This window comes from Rhinolophus ferrumequinum, chromosome 25 (genome assembly GCF_004115265.2).
Source record: "Rhinolophus ferrumequinum isolate MPI-CBG mRhiFer1 chromosome 25, mRhiFer1_v1.p, whole genome shotgun sequence".
In the NCBI taxonomy this organism is placed as follows: domain Eukaryota; kingdom Metazoa; phylum Chordata; class Mammalia; order Chiroptera; family Rhinolophidae; genus Rhinolophus; species Rhinolophus ferrumequinum.
In genome coordinates, this window is record NC_046308.1 from 3259078 (window position 1) to 3280123 (window position 21046).

The 21046-nt window shown below is 48.6% G+C and overlaps 1 protein-coding gene and 1 pseudogene across 1 annotated transcript in view; one reads left to right on the top strand and one right to left on the bottom strand.

The window, feature by feature from the left end:
• Positions 1–21046, bottom strand: part of TMEM132B (transmembrane protein 132B) — a 274830-nt gene that overhangs the window by 235139 nt on the left and 18645 nt on the right. The gene's annotated exons all lie outside the window — the stretch shown is intronic.
• Positions 18420–18946, top strand: LOC117017681 (ferritin light chain-like; annotated as a pseudogene).

Genomic DNA, 21046 nt, shown 5'->3' on the forward strand with positions numbered 1-21046 from the left:
AGCCAAAGACAATCAAGTCTGGTTTGGAAAAATAAGCATGAGCAGTTATTCTGTGCTCTCTCCATCACGCGGTGTTGTGGCGTTCTCAAGCGAAATGTGCAAAAGATTCAGTCCTTGGGACAGGCAAACCTGCTCCTGGAGCCGAGGCCCTTCTGAGGGACTCGGGGAGGAGACCCGCCGAGGCGGGAGCACTGATTTGTTCGCGGGACAGTATCTACTGAGTATCCCCGCTGCACAGGACGGGTCCTGAGCACACGGAACACACCAACCGGCAAATGCTGGGTGCTGCTGCCGGGAAGCTCGCACCCAAGAGGCGCACGCCACTTTAAACAAGTAGGCCAACTTACGCTAACAAGTTGAAATGACATCTGTGAAGGCGATGAACAGGGTCCCGGCAGAGAGAACATTCGGATGGTCCCAGGTCTACCTGGGCGCCCCCTGGAGGTCACCTTTGGCATTGGCGGGCAGCTCCCAGAGGCTGGTACAGTACCTTCCTACCTGGAACACCCCGCCTCTCTCTACCTGAAGCCCTCTCTGGCCACTAGAGCATGCTCAGTCTGATGCGGGCAGTGCTAGGCAGTCAGTGCTACCCAAGAAGGATGGAAAGTCGTGGACATTCCTCACACCTGGGCGGGACAGCTTGGAGGTGCGTCCCGCCCGGTCGCCCAGCGGTAGTGAGCCCCAGCCGCCCGCTGCGGGCTCCAGTGAGCTGCTCACTAACACGCCTGTGATTGGCTTTCCTCCCTTCCCGCCTGTGATCACCTCCCCACCGAACTACCTGCTCCCAGATCTTTGTCTCGGGGTCTGCTTTTGAGGAGACCCCAAGTCAGACAGCCAGGAAAAGATCACGGGAAAGGGAATGGACTGAAGGCCCCAAGGGCAGACAGCTCAGTTTTTCAAAGGACAGAAAGGCCAGGGGCGGAGCAGGGAAGGAGGGGTGTTACACAGGTGTTAGGTGGCTCAGCTGGGGCCAGGCTGGGCAGGCTTCTGCAGGCAGCACCAGGGCCCAGGACAATGGAGAAGGAGAAACAGCAAAGTATGTCAAAAGCAGGGGAGAGACACGGTCCCCGTTAGGATTCTGCTGGTCCCAAGTGTGTGTCAGTGCATGAATGCATAAACAAGCTGCGGTCCAGCTGTCTGCACCCCCATGTTCATTGCCGCATCGTTCCTAAGGGCCAACGCACGGAAACAACCTACCTGTCCCCCAACACAAAACTATATGTACAGATACTATTCAGCCATAAAAAATAACCTTATTTTTTTATTTCCCATCCTGCCATTTGCTACGCATGGATGGACCTCAGGGCGTTATACTAAGTGAAATCAGTCAGACAGAGAAAGACAAATACTATATGATCTCACGACATTTCGTAAATGTCTAATCACTCTGTTGTACACCTAAATATTAATATTGTATGTCAACTGTAATTGAAAAATAAAAAAAATAGTTTACAAATAACAATAAGGTAAAATTAACGTATCAATAAGTATTAAATAAAATTAAATTGAATTAGAGGGGAAAAAAAGATCTGCTCATTAACTAGAGGATTCCATAATTGTACTTTTGCCAGATATAAAAACAGAAAAGAACAAGAAAACTACTTCACTGAAATCTCAATTAATTTATTGCCCAGGAGTCAAGGTTGGGTCCTCAGGAAGAACATGGGAGCTATTTATATATTTATGAGCGGGGAGGAAATGCATACTATGACTTGGCACATTTAACCCTGTCCCAATATTTACAGCACATTGCTGTCTGTCTTGGCAAGCAGGTGTCAATTCTATATTTGTGCCTAAAACTTTCTCCTAAAGCCAATTTATAATTCAATGAATATGAATCAGGAGATGTTTATTGGCTGGGAATTCATCAGGAAAATTCCATGACCAGGGATTGTCTATTGCAGACATTTGTCTAGAACAAAATGTAGGTTCAAGTTAGAAAAGCAAGAAGTTGCTTTCTTCCCAAAAAGTTCTTGGAAAAGGAAATTTAAGAAATCAAGCGCCTGTAATGTGGGGCTACCACCTCACTTGCAAACGTCTCTGTCCTTCAAATGGGAAACATTTTAATAGAGACACTCCAAAAAGTACTGCGACAGGATCTAGCTAAGGGAATGAGAGCCTGTGATAACGCATGAGAAAGGGAAAGATGTTCACACCAGCATTGTGTATGATGGGGGAAAGCCTGGAAACAACGTAAATACCCAAAAACTGGGAGAGGTTTTCAATAAATTATAATATACACAGCAGTGGAGTATTACGCAGCTATTATAAAGGATAGGGCAGATCTATATACAGAGGATGCCCAAAAACTGTATACACATGTTAAGAAAGGAAAAAACTGTGTTAAAATTGTAGGGGCAGCTGGATAGCTCAGTTGGTTAGGGTGTGGTGCTCTTAACAGCAAGGCTGAAGGTTCAATTCCCACATGGGCCACTGTGAGCTGCGCCCTCCACAGCTAGATTGAAACAACTACTTGACTTGGAGCTGATGGGTCCTGGAAAAATACACTTAAATATAAAAAACATTTTTAAATTGTAATACTCAATATATACCGATAACAAAAGATGAATACAAGTCACGTGTATACATTTTTTTGGCAGCCCCAGTAAGCATTTGTATGAACAGCTCTAGAATAGAAACTAATTTTCTTTAATCAAAATGTAAAACGAGTGTGCACTATGCCTTCCTTCACACATACACATACACACACACACACACACACACACACACACACGACTGGTATGTGCGTATAAGATTTTTTCAGAATGATAGATAAGTGGTATCGAAAGCCTGAATTTTGGTGGAAAAACAGAAAACAAGTTTCATTTTGTAACTTTATGTACTATTTGAACCATTTTTACCAAGTACATGTATTTTTTTAAGTATTAATAGGATTGGTATGAGAGTTATAAGCCTTTTTTTACTTTCTTTGATGAAGGAAATGTATAAGTAATTACTTCCAAACTCTGTTGTCTGGAATTTAAAAAATACATCTGGTCAAAGGAGTGGGCGGGGCTTCTAACCTGGTTCCAGTGGGAGCAGCTGTGTTTTATAACCTATGCGCCTGCACAGTATTTCTTGCAGGAATAAAAGAGTTCCACACTAAGAAACACATTTCAAAGCCACCGGGACAAGGGTAATGTAAATGTGCAAGGTTATTTACATCGTTTTTATTGAGAAAAGTGTACCCACGTTTTCCTGCATAGACTTAAAGTAAGGCTCCCTTTCTTCAGCTCTCCGGGGCTGCTGTGGTCTACAAGTCCACAGTTCTGGAGTCACTGAGGTTGATAATAAGTTGACCAGTGTCTCCCTACAAAATTCATGTCCACCTGGAACCTCAAAATGTGACCTTTGGAAAGAGGGTCTTTGCAGGTGTGACTCGTTAAGATGAGACCATACCGGTTTAGGGTGGGCCCTGAATTTAATGACTGGTGTCCTTACAAAAAGAGAAGACACAGAGACACACCCAGGGAAAAGGCCATGTGACAACAGTGGCAGAGACCAGAGTGATGCAGCCACAAGCCAAGGAACACCAAGGACTGCCAGCCACCATCCGAAACTGGAAGAGGCCAGGAAGGACGGGAGCCTCTAGAGAAAGTGAGATTCTGTGGACACCTTGAGTTCAGACTCTGGCCTTCAGAACTGTTGTTTTAAAGACACCAGGTTTGCAGTAATTTGTTGTGGCAGGCCTAAAAACCAACACAACTCACAAAAGGAAGAGAGCGGGGGAAACAGCAGTGTAGACAGGCCACAAACCAACAACCAAATCAAAGAGGTTTTGACCTTTCTGCTCTCTATTGCAGTAGTTCTCAAATTCTCACATCCTCAGGTCCACCTGGTGGGTTTGTAAGAACAAAGATTTGGGTCCCACCTGCATAGTTTCTTGTTGGCTGGGTCTGGGGTGGGAGCCTGAGAATCTGCATTTCTAACAGGTTTCCAGGTGCTGAAACTGCAGGTGTAAGAAGCTCGGCTATACTGCTTCCAACGGATGGGACCCTACTGCTCCCTCCCAAAGCTGCAACCTGAGAAGCATACTTACTTCTCCTTTACATGGTGGCCTCACGTGTAAGGTTGGGTTTTTTTTTAACAAAAGGTTCTACAACTAGCGATTATAAAAAGAAACTAGAGGAAATCAGCAGTGTCTCCTCTCCTCCCAAAATACCTTAGAGTGTAGCAGACATCTGTTGTTTTTGCCTGCCCAGGCACCAGCCCTCCTTCTGTTCATCTCCTCCAGTTTTCCTTTGGGGAGCCATCCTTCCCCCACTCCGAGCCCATGGGGTTCGGGGAGATGGATATCACCTAGCACGTGACCCAGGCCAACTGGTATTTTCTATCCCCTGAGCAGGGTGACTGGTTACAGGATGGGCCCTAGTTGGGTCCCTTAGATGAAATTCTGGGAGAAATGGCGAAACTATGGAGGAAGAGCAGTTCTCTTTCCACTGGGATTGCAAAACTGGGATGATGGGAGCTGATGATGAATCTGGCAGCATCAGCGGCTATTCTGACACTCCATGATGAAAACCTGCCCAGGGACACAGCCAACAGAGGACAGCAAAGCCAGGCGCTGGAGAGGAAATTCCCAATGATATTGCCTGAGCCCCTGGATGCGGCTATACCTGAAGCTGTGACAGCAGAAAATCTGTGCCTTGAGTTTTCTACTGCAGAGCCGATAAATTCTTTCAATAGACAGAAAGATTATACGTAGACAGACAGATTTTATTTTGCCAGTATGAGTTGGGTTTCTCTTCATGGCAACCACAAAGCTCCTGATTAATACAGATCTCAATATTGTCTTCTAGGAGACAGGGACCTGTGGAGGGATGACCAAGTCACACCAAGGACCCTTTTTGGCTCGGTATTCAGTCCATTCACTCACACGTCACAGGAACAAAATGTAAGTCAGTTCTAATTTAGTAAGTGCAGAAAGTGCAGAAAGTTCAAAAGCCAAGTCCTGGAGCAAATGTTAAAATATTAAAGAATTCCCCAGAAAGACTTTTCGAAAGTGGTGACCTTATCCATCAGGATGCATTTGGCTGAAATGACAGAACACCCAACTAAAAGTGGCTTGAGCCATAAGGGACATGTGTTATTTACTTAACGAGAAACTCAGAGGTGGGCGACGGCAGGGCTGCTTCGGAGGCTCGATGGCGTCATTAGGCACTCGGGCGTCTTTCCAGCACGTAGCTCTGCCTTCCTCAGCGTGCTGGCAAGCTGGCCCCTCGCCACTGCACTGTGGCTACGCAGCTAGTCTTCGAGCCCTCCCCTCAGGCGACTGCGACCCGAGCAGGAAAGCACTGACAGCAAAGGAAGGATTCCTGTACTCCTCTCTTGTCCAGGAGGAGATTTTTTCACAGAAATCCCCACCACACCTGCTTTTCTAGCTCATTGGCTGGACCCCGGTCACGTGGCCACGTCTTACCCAATCACTGGCAAAGAGGGAGCTGATTGACACGGCGGCTGAGACCAATCAGGATTCACCTCTGGAGCTGGGCCCACCATCTCCAGAAGACCCGTTTTTCTAGCCAAGCCGTGCGGCGGCTACGAGGCAGGTAAGTGTGTCTGCTGTGGAGAACATTCTCTCCACCCCTGCGTGCACCACGTACCCACTGCAGATTTCCAACCACAGAAGTGAGCCTTCGAGGCTGGAAAAGGTTCAGCCCTGACCGCTCGCCCTGTTCCATTCCAAAAGCACCTGAGTTCCATTCTCCCTGAGCCCCAGTCCACCCTGGTGGACACAGGCGCTGGTCGGAAATGCTGAGGTCGGGAGAGCATCAAGGCCCGAACTGTTCCACGTTTCCCCCGAATCTTTTCAGGGTCAGCGGCCGAGGGGTTTGCTGCTGCCTTCCAACCACAGAGGGGCCGACCTCCACAGCTCTCCGCGAAACAAGATCCAGGAGACGAATCCCTGCTCACACGCCGACCATCTGCAGCTGCTCACACACAGCTGTTCGGTCCCCGGAGCCTCCAAGGTGCTAATGGAGGCAGCAGGCTGGGGAACGAGAGGCCGTGCAAATTCTGGCCAGTCCAGCCCCCTCGAAGCTTCACAGTCCACGTCCTGAGGCTCCGAAACCAAGGGCAGGAGAGACGTGGGCTTCCCCAGACACTGGCTCCAGGTGAGGCAGCAGATCCCAGGTATTCATACTGTCTTAGTCTGGGACCCCCAGAAGCAGATCTGAGACAAGAATCAGAGTGCGGATGGTTGATTTGGGAGGTGACCCCAGGAAATACTGGGCAGGGAGTGGAGAAGTGAGATTAAAGGTGTGTTTTCAAGGCAGAACACTGCTACATCACAGAACACTGGGCCACTGGGCTCCATCCTGCCGGGCAGCCCTGGGAGACAGTGCAAGAAAAAGTCAGAGTTATCCCACCCAACGAGCTGGACTCCTAGAATTCATTCATTCCAGGCACTGTTGTTCATCCCTGCATACAAACACCTAGCTCTGATGACCAGAGGAAACCCACAGGCGTTAGCAGTGGGACCATCACAGGGACAGCAAGGGGTCAGGGCAGGACGAGAGCCTCTTCTGCACTTGCCAAGCCTGCCTTGTTCTCTGAGCTGCGTGACCCTGAAAAAGGGGCAGCCCGAGGGTCGAGAGGAAACCACCCCCATGGGTCCCGACAGTACCCGCAACGCCGCCCACACTGGCTTGGAAGGACTCTGCCCTGTCCTGCCTGGCAGGCACCTCTGACACTATCCAGTATCCCAGGAGCCCCACAGAGCAAAGTGATTAAAACTGCAGGCTGAGGAGCCCGACTGCCGGGTCTGAATCCCAGCTCTGCCCCTCAGGAGTCGTGTGGCTTTAAGTGAGTTACTCACCCTCTCCGTGCCTCGGTTTCTTCCTCCATAAAGTGGAGGTGACGACAGTACCTTCCTCATGGGACTTTTGTGAGGATTGAGTTCATGCACGTGAAGTGCTCCCACACCTGACACAAAGTCAGCCCTCGACAAATGGAACCTGGGTCTCCCCATAGACCCTTTCGCATGACTGCTCCCTGCAAACACTCTTTGAGACAACAGAGTATTCATTTCTACGTAACGCTGAGACCACGCTTAACAGTTTATGATGTATGTGATTATCCATTATGATAACTAGCAGTCCCCAGGGGTCTACAAAGCACTGGGCTCAGTCAGGCATTAAACGTGCGTTCGCTCCAATCCTAGAGAACCTTCCCTCGAGACCGTGGGCTCCGTGAGAGCCAGGACCTTGTCGGAACACTTCTCCATCACCCTTCGGTGCTGGTATAGTGCTGGCTGAATGAATAAATGGAAGGATGACCAATCCAATAACCCTGGATAAGTAGATTTTACTTACTCCCATCTTACAGAGGAGAAAACAGACTCAGCAAAGGGCAGGCCTTACTCTACAGCTAACGTCTTTCCACCATGCCCAGGCAGCATTCTTACCGGACCCTCCCAATCACCCTCCCAGGTAGGGAACACATGGACTATGTAACCTTAGGCAATTTGCTGACCTCTTCTGTACAGCAGTTTCATCTGCAAAATGGGATAGATAACAGTTGCTTCCTCAGAAGGCTGTTGTGAGGATTAAATGCTTTGATGTGTATAGAAAGCTGAGAACAGTGCCTGACACATCGCAAGTACCCAAGAAATGTCAGCTAATACTCTCATCAACCCCATTTAACTCAAAGAGGTTAAGTAGCTGGTCCAAGGCGGAGCCGGGTCTCGAAGTCTCAGTGCCAACTCCCAGGTTTGGCCCCTTTGTTTGGTCTGACGCACTCTATGGGACTCTGTAATAGGCACTTGATACCCTTAACTGGGAACAAGCTACTAAATGGATGGGAAGTTGTTCCTGCTGCATCAAAATGAAAACCAAACAGGTAGCTTCAAACTTGCACACAAAGACATGCAATGGTGCATTTTTTAATAGATGGCAAAGACTGGAAATACCCACATGTCCATGACAGGGTAAAATGGGATTTTTGTACTGATAGCAAGCTAGAGCAGAAATACTGTACTGGAAATCTGGACTCTGTCTATTTTCTCCCCTGGGATGGGGGTTTGGCCATACTAACCTGGAGTTTAGTTTAAAACTAAGGGAGCCCAATATTTGTAGGCATTCCCTGAAAAAGATTGCCCTTTGTTATCCATGACCTAGCTATTTCCCAAAGCATCTGCCATTTGTGCTGGGCCCACAGCTGGACTACACCTCCCAGCCGCCCTTGCAGCTCAGAGCAGCCATGTGATTGAATTCCAGCCAACAGAATACAAGTGGAAAGGAAGTGCACTAATTCCAGGCCTAGCCTATAAAAACTCTCACGTTATCCTCATATGTTCTCTCTTCCCTATTGCAGACTTGGCAGAGGATTGTAGGCCCTGGAAGGTCAATGAGCCACAAGATGGAAGAATCCTGGGTCCCTGAATCACCACATGGAAGGCCTGTTTCACACCCTGATTGAACTGTTTCATGGGAAAGAAATAAACTTCTGTTGGACCAAGCTGTGGAAATAGGCGGTTGTTTGTTGTAGCCCTCCCTAATAGAATAAATTCTTCCAGAAACATGATAGGGATCCAAAATATAAAAAAGGGATAGCATAGCCAGAAAGCACTGGAGGTTGACTTAAGGATCAGGGATGGAAGAACCTACATTTTAGCAAATGCCTCTTTTATACTGTTGGCATATTTATACCATGTTCCTGCTTTCAATTCAAGAAAAAAAATAATAATTTTTTTAAGTGGCCAGAAAAAGCCAGGAAAGATGTGGGAGCCTTTCTAAAAGAAATCACATCAGATATTCAGTTGGTTTCTGTCCTGGCCCTCCCCTTAGAACCATCTGTGAGAGGAGGTGTGCTCCACAGTTCTGCCCCAATACAGGCCGGGAAGGGGGTTTGCCTGGGGGTTCTCCAGTCCCTCAGGAAGCATGGGGGGGGGGGTCCTGCCCTGAAAAGACAGTCACCAACCTAAGCACAGTGGGCTGATGATTCAACTTAACTCTGTGGTTGGGGAAAGGCGCATCTCCCAGGCAACTGTCACCCAGAGGTCTTTAATGTCAGAAAAGAGCTGGTTCCACAATAGTTTAGTGGTTACCAGAGGGTAAGGGGGGAGGGGGATAGTAGATGAGGGTAAAGGGGATCAAATATATGGTGATGGAAGGAGAACTGACTCCGGGTGGTGAACACACAATGGGATTTATAGATGATGTAACACAGAATTGTACACCTGAAATCTATGTAACTTTACTAACAATTGTCACCCCAATAAACTTTAATTAAAAAAAAGAAAAGAAAAAAAAGAAAAGAGCTGGTTCCTTGGAAAGTCCACCTAGAATGGACCCACTTAACACAAAGACCAAAATTCCACAATTAAAAAAGAGCACAACTTATAATTACCATAGACTTAAAATATTATAATATAGAATTAACATAAAATATAATTAACATAGAGTTAGCATATGACCCAGCAATTCCACTCCTCAGTATATACCCAAAAGAAATGAACACAGGTGTTCAAACAAAACCTTGTCCAGCAATGATCAGATCGGCATTAAGCACGACAGCCAAACAGCAGCGACAACCCCACTGTCTATCAACGGATGCATGACTAAATAAAAGGTGGTATAGCCATACAATGGAACATTATTCAGCCATAAAAAAGAAATGAAGTGCTAACACACGTTACATCATAGAAGAACCTTGAAGACTTTACACCCAGTGAGAGGAGAAAGACCCAAAAGACCACTGTTAGGATTCCATCTATAGGAAACGTCCTGAATAGGCAAATCTATAGAGATGGAAAGTAGATTAGTGGTTGCCAGGGGCGGGAGGGGAGTAGGGGAGAAGTAACTGTTCCTGGGATGGTTTTATTTTGAAGTGATGAAAACGACCTGGAACTACACACTGGTGACGGTTGCACAACATTAGAAACATACTAAATGCCACTGAATTGTACACTAAAATGGCTTAAATGGTGAATTTTACGTTATGTGAATTTTATCAGCAAACTAAAAAAAAGAAAAAAGAGGCATGACTAGGACTTTAGCTTGAAAAATGAAATAAAAACTTTGCAAATAAGACCGCTTTCTTATGTTTTACAAAATGTCAATTAGAACGGCTACTACAGGCCAGTCCTTAGATTAAAGCATGAACAAAATGTTGACAGTAATCATCTAATTCACCCGACAAAATCATTAGGAGCTCACGTGACGTACTTCCCTTCTCAACTGACTCCTGTAGTATGATCATAAAGACGGGCATTTTTGCCAGAATATTTCAGGGCCTCATCAATTTTCCCAAGGTCATCTCTTAATCCTTTGATATTCAAATCATTCTAATTTGAAGCATCCATTAAATTAGCAGCTCGGTCGATTTCCTTTTCTTCAAGTGCTAATTGCTCTAACTCGGGGAGTTCCTCATTGGTCAATCATTTTGCTGTGGTTCCGGCCATTCACCAATATCACTTTCATTGACTTCCTGAAATCCTACATTTCTTGCAAGACTTGCAATTTCACTTTATGATCTGCACTGAATTTACAGTTCATCATAGTTTATTGAATCTACAGTTCCTGCCCAACCTTTCAAAGATATTGATATAATGGGATAGGTGGGGGTAGACATGACCTTGGGCAGTGCTTCTCAAATGGGGACAGTTTTGCCCCCCACGGGACGTTTGTCAATGTCTGCAGACATTTTGGGTTGTCACAAAAGTAGGGGCGTGTCTTGTTCTCTTTGAATCTCTTTGAACAGTATAAGTGCTCATTAAATAGTCATTCTACTAGTATTTAATGAGTACCTACTATATGCCAGGCACTGGCCTAGGTCCTGAAGATACATCCATGAACTAAACAAAGGAGGTCACTGCTCTCATAAAGCTGACGTACTAGTGCAAAACACAGATAAATTGATAATTATAGGCTGTCAGGTGGCTATCTATGCTATGAGCAAAAACAAAGCAAAAGGGAAAAAGAGAGTGTTGGGTGCTACGGCAGTTGGGATGGTCAAAAAATACTCCTCTGATATGAGGATATACGACTGGAATCCTGTTAAACTGAGGAAGTGAGCCATGCACATCAAGGAAGAGTTTCCAGACGGACAGGACAGCACATGCAAAGGCCCTGAGGTAGGGATGCCTGGCCTTTCTGAGTCGGTAAGGAGGCCAGTGGCTGGTGAAGAGCCAATGAGCCACGCTCGGGACTTTGGATGTTTACCCTGAGTGAGCCAGGAGCCATGGAGGGGTGGAGCACAGGAGCGACGTGAACATCTTAAAAGGCTCACTCTGGCTATGATCTGACACAGGAGGACACACGTGGAGTCAGGGAGACCCATGAGGAGGCTCCTTCAGCCTCCAGAACCTGTCGATTGCCTGCCCGACCGCGAAAACGTCAAAGCCAGAAGAAGGACAATGGAGGCCCCCACCATTGAGCTTGTCAGAAAGCACAAGCCCAGTCAGCTTGGTCATCCCGGACCTTTCAGAGATGCCCAGCGAGAAGGTCCTGCGTCACCATTTGGCTTTCTCAAGACCGGCAGGATGCCCAGGTCAATTCAATACTGAACACACAGGGACTGTAATCTCCACTTGTTTAAGTGGTGGCTGGCCCTCCCTGAAACTGCATCACCTTGTTGGCTTGATAAAGGTTTGCAGCCAAACGAAATCCCACAGACTCCTTTACGGATCTCCAGGCAGTGAGGCTGGGTCACCCCGCGTTCTCACATGGATGTGGGTTAGGGCAAGGATGGCCTCGGTCCAGACAAGAGGTGGTTTGAGGAAGGAAGGAAACCCCTTCCCAAACCTTAATGATACACACCTCCATTCATCAGGATGTGTTGCCAGAGTAATTCATAAAGTATGAACTTTTCCTATAAGAAACGTAGAGAAAGTAAAAATGTACCTTAGTAGTTGTGTGGACGTGCATAACCTCGGGTAGGATCCACAAGAGACAAGAACCTCTGTACAGGATGACAGAGACTGGAAACTGTAAGGTGCTGTCCAAATTGCCTGGAAGATTTGCCCAAACTCTAATATGCATTTCTCCATCTCTGCCATGCGTCCCTGAGACGTTGCTGGAAACCTCACCACTCACGCTACATTTTTTTTAAGTCCAATTTATCACAACATTCCAGATATTGATCTCTTGTGCGATGAACAAATAATCTAGAAGGTCAGGACCTCTCACTACAAATGGCTCTAATTTTTTTCAATTGAGATAAAAGTCACATAACATGAAATTAACCATTTTAGAGTGAACAATTCAGAGGCATTTAGTACATTCATAGTGTTGTGTAACCACCACCTCTATCTAGTTCCAAATCATTTTCATCCCCCAAGAGGAGACCCACGAAACAGTCACTCCCCAATTTTCCCCCTCCCCCCCAGCTCCTGGCCACCACCAGTCTACATTCTGTCTCTATGATCTGCCTGTTCTGGACATTTCATATCAATGACATCGTACATTAGGTGGCCTTTTGTGTCTGGCCTCTTTCACTTAGTATCATGTTTTCGAGGTCCATCCACATTGTAGCATGTCAGTGCTTCATTTCTATTTATGGCTGAATAACGTTCCACTATATGGATGGACCACATTTTGTGTATTCATTCATTCATCTGCCAGTACACAGTTGGGTTGTTTCCACCTTTAGCTATTGTTAATTGTGCTGCTATAAACACTGATGAACCATGAGTCCCTGTTTTCAGTACCTTGGGGTATAAACCTAGGTGTGGAATGGCTGAGTAATTCTAACAAAAAAAATAAAAATAAAAAAGAAGCTTCAGCAAGAATCACATGCTTCCCTTCTCTCCTACCCAACCTAAGATTTCTCTCTCAAAAATCAGGGAGCATATGGGGCCATCTAGCTTCACTGTGGGGACCTGGGCAGCCCAGCCAGAGGGGCTGATGGGAAAAGAGGGTTTCTTCTCTCCCACCCTCGAATGCCATGGCGTGGGTGTTTGAGATTTTTCAGATTTCATTTCTGTGCTAAAAATTTAGAAGCCCGATACAAAATGTTATGATGCCACAGCAAAGAAAAATCGCTCTGAAAGCTCCCTATCTCGAGGACCAAATGAGAGAACCTGTGCAATGTACTGGACTACACAAGCCCCCTTTTCTTACTTTTGGGGAGAAGGTGGCCTGGGCGGTTGCCTTTCTCATTTTCCTTTTAAAATATTTTTAATTATTTACGTAAATAATAAATGCACATGGCATACAACCGAAAAGTTACCAAGGAGTACACGGTAAGAATTAGGTTGTCTCCCATCCTGTACCTGGGCCAACCATTTCCCTGCCCAGGTCACCAATGTTGACAGTTTCACCGGAATCCTTAAAGAGCTACCCCATGCATTTGCCACCATCTCCACACGTGCTCTTCCTTTGTCCACACACAGGGCAGCACTCTCCTCTCCGTTCTCCAGCCGCTTCAGCCACGGACAGTGCGTCTTAGTGTCAGCTCCATGTCACTATCCACGGACCTGCCGCATTTTTCTAACAGCTACAAAGAATTTCCTTGCTTGCATAAATCATAATTTATTTAACCAGTGTCGGCTCTTCCTAGATGTCTCCGATCACAAACCATGGCTGCTGTCAGGATCGGGACAACTTCATATTTGCACACATGGACGTGTAGGGGTGTGATAAATATTTTAGCATGTGATTGTTTGCCTCAAAGGGGTGGACGGTTTTAATTTTGATAGCTAATGACTGTCTGTCTGAGTGTTGGAGCGTCTCTGGGAAAAGAGATTGTCTCTATGCAAAATGCGTCCAGGCTCTGAACCACAGAATGATCTGCGAGGTTAAGTGCTGGTACCCCATTTCAAGACGGGGAAGCTGAGGTGCAGAGATGTCAGGGAGTGTCCCCCCAGCCCAGGTGCCTGGCCCCCAGCCTGGCTCTATTCACCAGCCGGCACCTGGTCAGGCTGCATCGAAGCCACACTCACGGGCCCGGCTGGGACTGGCGCTCTGCCTTCCAGCACCTGAAGTCCAAGTGTCTGGATCTAGATTTATGGTTCTGCTTTGATATCGTATTAATCACCATAACTTTTAATTGAGCTAATACAAACCTCACATGTTACTAATTACACAATGCAGATGAAAACCTCTTCCCGATGAGTTTAACTGCTCAGTGTAAGCAGAGTGGCAAGTCGTCTTTTAATTACAAGCCAGACCATACGGGGACGGCATCTGCATGGCTTAGGGGCTCAGGGACCAACGGCTCCAGCTTGTGAAAAGCCGCAGTCACAGTCAGGGGCCACAGCATGGGCCAGGGCCTGTGAGGATGACAGAGGAGGCGGGTGATGCCACCCCCAAGCTCACAGCCCGGGGCGACCGGCCAGGCCCCACGGATGTCCAGACATCCACGCAGCGTCAGGCTGCACCCCCATTCCAACCCAGAAAAGGAATCACTGACAACTTTTCTCAGAAACTAATCAAAGGCCTGTTTATCAATGACCTTTTCTGGAACATCTCTTAACATCCTGTCAATTTGCCCCCACTCCCAGAGCAGAGAGAATCAGGCAGCGATAATAGAGTAATTCCGAGTAATTCTGAGGCTGATGAGAGACCAGAAAGAAACCTCAGCCCTTGCTTTCTCGACAAAGACACAAAGAGGACCTTCAGGGCTGAAGGTTAGAGAAAAAAGCTGAGGGACGGGGAGTTGCCAGCACTGAACGCTTGTGCCCCACCCATTCCTATGTTGAACCCCAGCCCCTCGGGTGGCTATACTTGGACATGGGCCTTTACGGAGGTAATTTAGGTAAATGAGGTTGTCATGACGGGGTGCGGGGTGTCCTGCTAAGACACACGAGAGGTCTTTGTTTCTCTGTCTCTCTCCCTCCCCTTCTCCATCCCCCCCTGCCACACACACACCATATGAGGAACAGCAAGAAGGTAGCCGTCTGCTGGCACCTTCAACTCAGACTTCTGGCCTCCAGAACCGTGAGAAGATAAATTTCTATTGTTTCAGCCAGCCATCTGTGGTGGTGTGTTTTGGCAGCCCAAGCTGACTAACACAGCAGGCAGATGGCATCAGGCTTCCAGGACAGCCAACGGTTAGAGGGCAAAGGGGTCAGAGGTCAAAGACAGGTTCTTAAGAAAAAGTGGACAAAGGTGGCTGTGGTCTGCAGAATAATGGTCTCCCCCTGAAGATGACCGTGTCCTAATCCCAGAACCTTACATGGCAAAGGGACTTTCAGATGTGATTAAGTGTGGAGTCTTGCGATGGAGATTGTCTCCTGGATTAACCAGGTGGCCCAGTGTGATCACAAGCATCCTTATAAGAGGAAGGCAGGAGGGCCAGAGTCAGAGAGAGAAGATGTAAGGCCGGAAGCAGAGGTCGGCGAAGAGGTCAGAGGTCAGAGAAGAAAGAACATGCTATGTGGCTGACTGAAGATGGAGGAAAAACCATGAGCCAAGGAACGCAAGCACCCACTAGAAGCAGGAAAAGCAAGGGAGCAGGGGAACCTCCGCTGGGGCTCCGGAAGGAATGCAGCCTGCCCACAGCTTGCCGTTAGTCCAGAGAGACCCATTTCGGACTTCCCACCTCCCAAAGTGTAAGATAATTAACTCGTGCCCCTCTAAGCCTTGGCGTTTGTGCTAACTACTTGCAGCAGCAGTGGGAAACGAACCCAGCAGCAGATGTCTCCTCTACTCCTCTACCCCTGGCAAGAAAGAGAATTCACCCCAAAGAGAGATTTCAATGAAGGGCCTCACGGGACCAGGAGAAAGCACAGTGTCCAAGAGCCAGTGACAGCCACATCTGGGAGGAGAGACATCCTCCCTGGAACAGAAGATGAAGCCCCTGGTGGGAACGTGGTGACAGAGCAGGAGGAGCAGGGACGAAACGCCCCCAGTCTCTCTCCTTCCTGTCTCCTGGATCTCCAGCCTGGGCTCCCATTGGCCAAATCCAACCAGAAGTTGAATGACAAAGAGGCCCATATGATGCAGCCCTGGGGGGCCAGCTTCCCAGGCAATGAAGGGTGCAGAATGGATCTGGGTGAAGGGCAACTGAGAAATATCCAACCCATTCTCTTTTAAGCCCAATAAGCTCTTTTTAGTTCTTGTAAGCCTGACTACTAGAGCAGGCACCCGTGGTTTGGGCCTGACCAGCAACCACTGCCTCACCCCCTGGAAACCATGCCCCTGTTTTCCTTTGTAGGACTCCCCTCCACCCTCTGCCCAAGTGTTACAGGTGGAATGATTCCACCCCCTCCCTGACTCTAGGAGAAGGGACATAACCCAGACCTGACCAATCAGAGTCACAATGACTGGTCCAAGGATTGTCACATGACCCAATCTTAGCCAATGACAGTCGGAACTGGGATTTTTGCTGCAACCCTCAGGAAAGAGATGCTCATTTCAGCAATGCAGTTGCTAACTGGTAGGATGAGGCACGGAACTAGTGGTCACCTTTCAGAAGAGCCTGCCTGAGAATGAAACCACCAAAGAAGAGACTAGCACTGAGACGGAGAGAGAGATTGAGTCCTGATGACATCAGTCCTGGATCAAGCCATACCTGAAGCCTGTGCAAAACATTCCAGTTACATAAATTAAAAAAAAAAAATTATCTTTTAGCTATGCCTCTTTGACTTGGGTTTCTGTCCCTTGCAACCGAACTTATCCTAACATGCTTCTTTCTGAAGCTACCCCTAATGGCTCCTGCTGCCCATTTGGACCTCCACAGTACTGCCTGTCTGTCTCCCCAATCGACTGAGAGCTCATGGATGGAAGGGGTGTTGTCTTCTATCCCCAGCACTGAAGTGCACTGCCAGCCACACAGTATTTGTCAAATGACTAAATGGGTGGGTGGATGGAAGGATGAATATGAGTTATTCTAAAGGCAGACCAAGCAGCAGCCCTACCTCTGACATGTTCAGAAAAGTAGATGGTACCTGGCAATGGGCACCACGAACCCTGTAGGTGCTAGGAACACAGGGGTGGACAGGTAGTTCTAGTCAGTCCCTGTTCTCATGGAGATGACGTTCTAGGCTAGAGTGAGGGAGTCTAGATCATATACCGGCCAACTAGCCATGTAAGTGACAAAGGGAGGTTCATTCAGATGGTGACAAGTGCCAAACAGAAAAACCAAACACAGTGGTTATTTACAGAGAATGCCTGGGCCAGAGAAGGCACCACTGGACGAAAGCCACAGAGTGACCAATTAGAAGCCATTTGACTAGAAGTTTTAAAAGTCTTGTGGCCGGCTCAGAATTCCAGCTCCCACCACTCTGTACTCACCCATTCCCACCCATCCTCCAAGGCAGGCATCAAAGGTGGTCCCAATGGTTCCCAGGTGGGTGGCCCATTAGAATCATATGGACCTTTTAAAAAGGACCCAGGTACACCCACAAGAATTGAAAACGGTGTTCCAACAAATACTTGTACACAAATGTTCACAGCAGCCATGGCCAAAAGGAGGAAACAATGTCCATCAACAGATTGGGGTCCATCCACACGGAGGATTATTCAGCCATAAAAAAGGAATGAAATACTGACACTCACTACAACCTGCATGAACCTCAGAAACATGATGCTGAGGGAAAGAAGCCAGTCACCAAAGGCTACATATTGTACGATCCCATTCACATGGAGTGTCCAGAAAAGGCCAATCCACAGAGACCGAAAGCAGGTCCGTGGTTCCCAGGGACGGGGGAGGAGGGGTGGAGAGTATTGAATGGAGCGTTTCCTTTTGGGGCAATGAAAACGTTTTCAAACTAGATAAACGCGGTGGTCACACAACCTTGTAAGTGGACTGAAAACCAATGAATGTTGTGGGGACAGAGCCAGGAGTGCAGTTTCCAGGCTCTCAGCCACACGTGGAAAGGTGCTGGCTCAGGTAGTAAATGGCCATCAACTGTGATCAAATGGCCATCAGCTGTGGCTAGTTGGCCGTCAGCTGTAACCAGTGAGTCATTGGCCACTAATATAACCGCCGTGGCTACGCTAGCAGGAAAATGGGGGCTAGCAAGAAGATGGTGGCTGAGCCTGCAAGTGGAGCAGTGAGGGTTGCGAACAGTGTGGCTCCTGCTTCCTGTGTCTCCAACCCAGCCGCCAGCGAGAATATAGAGGTATGACTCCCCTACCTATGACTCCGTGGGTGTTCCTTTTCGGCCTCACCATGTCCTGCGTTCTTATGTGGGGAGCAGGACCAGAGACCCCTCCTGACACCCCGCACGGCAAATGTACATGGTGGAAAGTTCGCAAACTTAATTGTCCAACCTTTGTACACTTTAAAACCGGTAATTCTGCATTATGTCAATTTCACCTCAATTTTAAGAAAAACAGTGGAGGTACCCTCGTCAGTCCCCCAGATCTTCTTCTTGCTTCAACAGTGTTTGGACAGAACAGACCCAGGGACGCCCCTTCTTCCAGCCTCCAACCTCTTTTCCAGTCTCAACCTTCAGAACCAACTCAGCCATCCTCGGCTCCGAGGCCAGCCAACACCGTTTTCTGAGCTTAACTCCTTGTTGCCAGGCAACCATGAGTTCCCAAGTTCGTCAGAATTACTCCACCGCGGTGGAGGCCGCAGTGAACCGCCCAGTCAACCCGCCTCTGCGAGCCTCCTACACCTGCCTCTCTCGGGGCTTCTATTTCGACCACGACGATGTGTCTCTGGAGGGCGTGAGCCGCTTCCTTCCGCGAGTTGACCGAGGAGAAGCGCAAAGGCGCCGAGCATCTCTTGAAGATGCAAAACCAGCGTGGCAGTCGCTCCCTCTTCCAGGACCTGCAGCAGCCGTCCCAAGATGAGTGGGTAAAACTCAGGATGCCATGGGAGCCGCCATGGTCGTGGAGAAGAACCTGAACCAGGCCCTTTTGGATCTGCAGGCCCTGGCCTCTGCCCGCACGGACCCCCATCTCCGTGACTTCCGGGAGAACCACTTCCTGGATGAGGAGGTGAAACTCATCAAGAAGATGGCAAGCACCTGGCTACCCTCTGCGGCCCGGCCAATCCCCAGGCCGGGCTGGGTGATTACCTCTTTGAAAGGCTCACCCTTGAGCACGACTAGGAGCCCCTGGAGCCTAGAGGCCTTTGAGGGGCCCCTCTGCGTCCCCCTGGCATTGGGCTTCTGCCTGAGCCTCTCCCTGAAACCATGGGGGTAGCCTTCTAACCACCCCGGAGTCCTCTGCCATGCCCTGGACCAAATTGAAACAATAAAGCTTTCTGCAGTGAAAAAAGAAAAAAGAAAAAAAATGGTGGAGCCAACTAGTTGCCAATACGTTCCTGTTGCCAATAAGTTCCATAGTCTTTTCTTTTTCCATTTATATTTTAGCTCACGCATAAAACATTGAAGCATTAAACAGAATTCTAAATATGTGAAAGACAGAAAAGAAAAACTGCCCGGTCCACATGCACAGAGACTCGCTAGGTGCCAGGGCACCGGTATATAAAGCCCAGGTGACCCTAATGAGCAACAGAGTCGAAAAGCCTGGGTTAGGACCATAGCCCCTGCACCCCAAAGCACAATAAAGCCAACCAAAAACCAGGACCAAAGCTGGAGCACGCAGCCCCGTGGTTGGGAGTGGGGATCAGACTGAAGAACTCACCGCCTGGGAGGGCGGGGATGGCTGAAATATCTCAAGAGAGAAGAACGACAACCAAATCCACGAATTCTGCATCTTGTTGAAACAAACACGTGATTGGCGGGTTGGTTTGCGTCTTCACCACAGGCCATCGGTGCCCATCAATGAATGAAGCAGCCACATTTCACCGAGGTGTGTGCGTGCACACACACACACACACACACACACCATGTGTGTTTTGCCAGACTTGCTCAGATTCCCAGAGGAGGTGGTAAAGAGGGGGGTAGGGGGTGGGGGGGACCAACACAGCAAAGAGGCCAGCATCTTCACTCATCCCTGCCAGCCAGAAGTCAAGAACACAAGACATGTGTTCTTGTGGTGACAGGAGGTCAGGGAGCAGTGAGAGATGGATGGAAGGGAGGGTAAGCCGTGGACTGGGGGCCGCGGGAATGTGTGTGCCACCCTCCTTCTATTTTCCTATTTGTTTTTTGGATCCTCTGGTTTCACATCCTGTTCCTCATTGAGTTCTCCCACCAGCACTCGGGCCTCTGGGGCGCTGGACCAGTGTGCTCAGAAACCGAAGCAAGAGGCAGCTGGTCTGCAGGGAGCAGCCTCGCTGGGGTGGGGGGAGGGGCGCTGTGGGGTGGGGCAGTCTGCAGAGTTGGAGGCTGGCTTCTGAGGAGGGCAGGGGAGAGCTGGTTGGGAGGCCAATATCCGGGGCAGGAGACAGTTTAAATTCTCAGGTCAACATGGCCTGACCCCGGGGCAACCTCAGACGGCCCTGCCGAGTCGGTGCACATCAGTTCTTCTAGGAGCTCAGTCCAAATCCCGACCCCGCCATTCCCCCACCGCACTGCCACCCCTGGTCCCAGACCCCAGCATCGCTGGGGCCTCCTGGTCTGGCGCCCTCCACCCTTCCCCACCCTACCCCACCCGCACCAGTCTGCCTTCCACACCACAGGGGAGTGAAGCTCTTCCAGTGGGAATGGTCCAGGTCACTTGGCTGCTCAAAGCCTCCAGTGGATCCCCATCCTAATCGGGGTAAAAGCTGAAAACACTGCAAAGGCCACAGAGCCCCTCATGATGCAGCCTCATCACCAACCCGATCTGCTCTGCCCTGCGGACCCTGCGGCCACACCGGCCACTTGGCTGTGCCTCGAGCGCCCTTCCCCAGACGGCCATGTGATTTGCTCCTTCGTGCTCCTGGGTCTCTGCAAACACATTATCTTCTCAGCCAGACCAATGGCAACCCCCATCCACGGCCCCTGAGCCCCCTCCCTGCTTTCTCTTCCTCCACAGCACTCACTTCCCCCACTAGAATCTCCACCTCACAAGGGAGCCGGGATTTCTGTCTGTCTTGTTCATTCATATGTCCCCAGAGTCTAGACCAGTGCCTGACACAGAGAAAATAAACACTCAGTAAATTGGCGCTTGTTGAACGAATGTATGACCAAACAAGGGAGCGGGTACAGATGAGATTCATAGAAGAAAGTGGAAAGCCACTCACACAAGAGTGATTGCCTCCAGGGAAGGAGCAGGGCATTCAGGATTGGGGAACGTTTTCATTTTCTACAAGAAGAGAATAT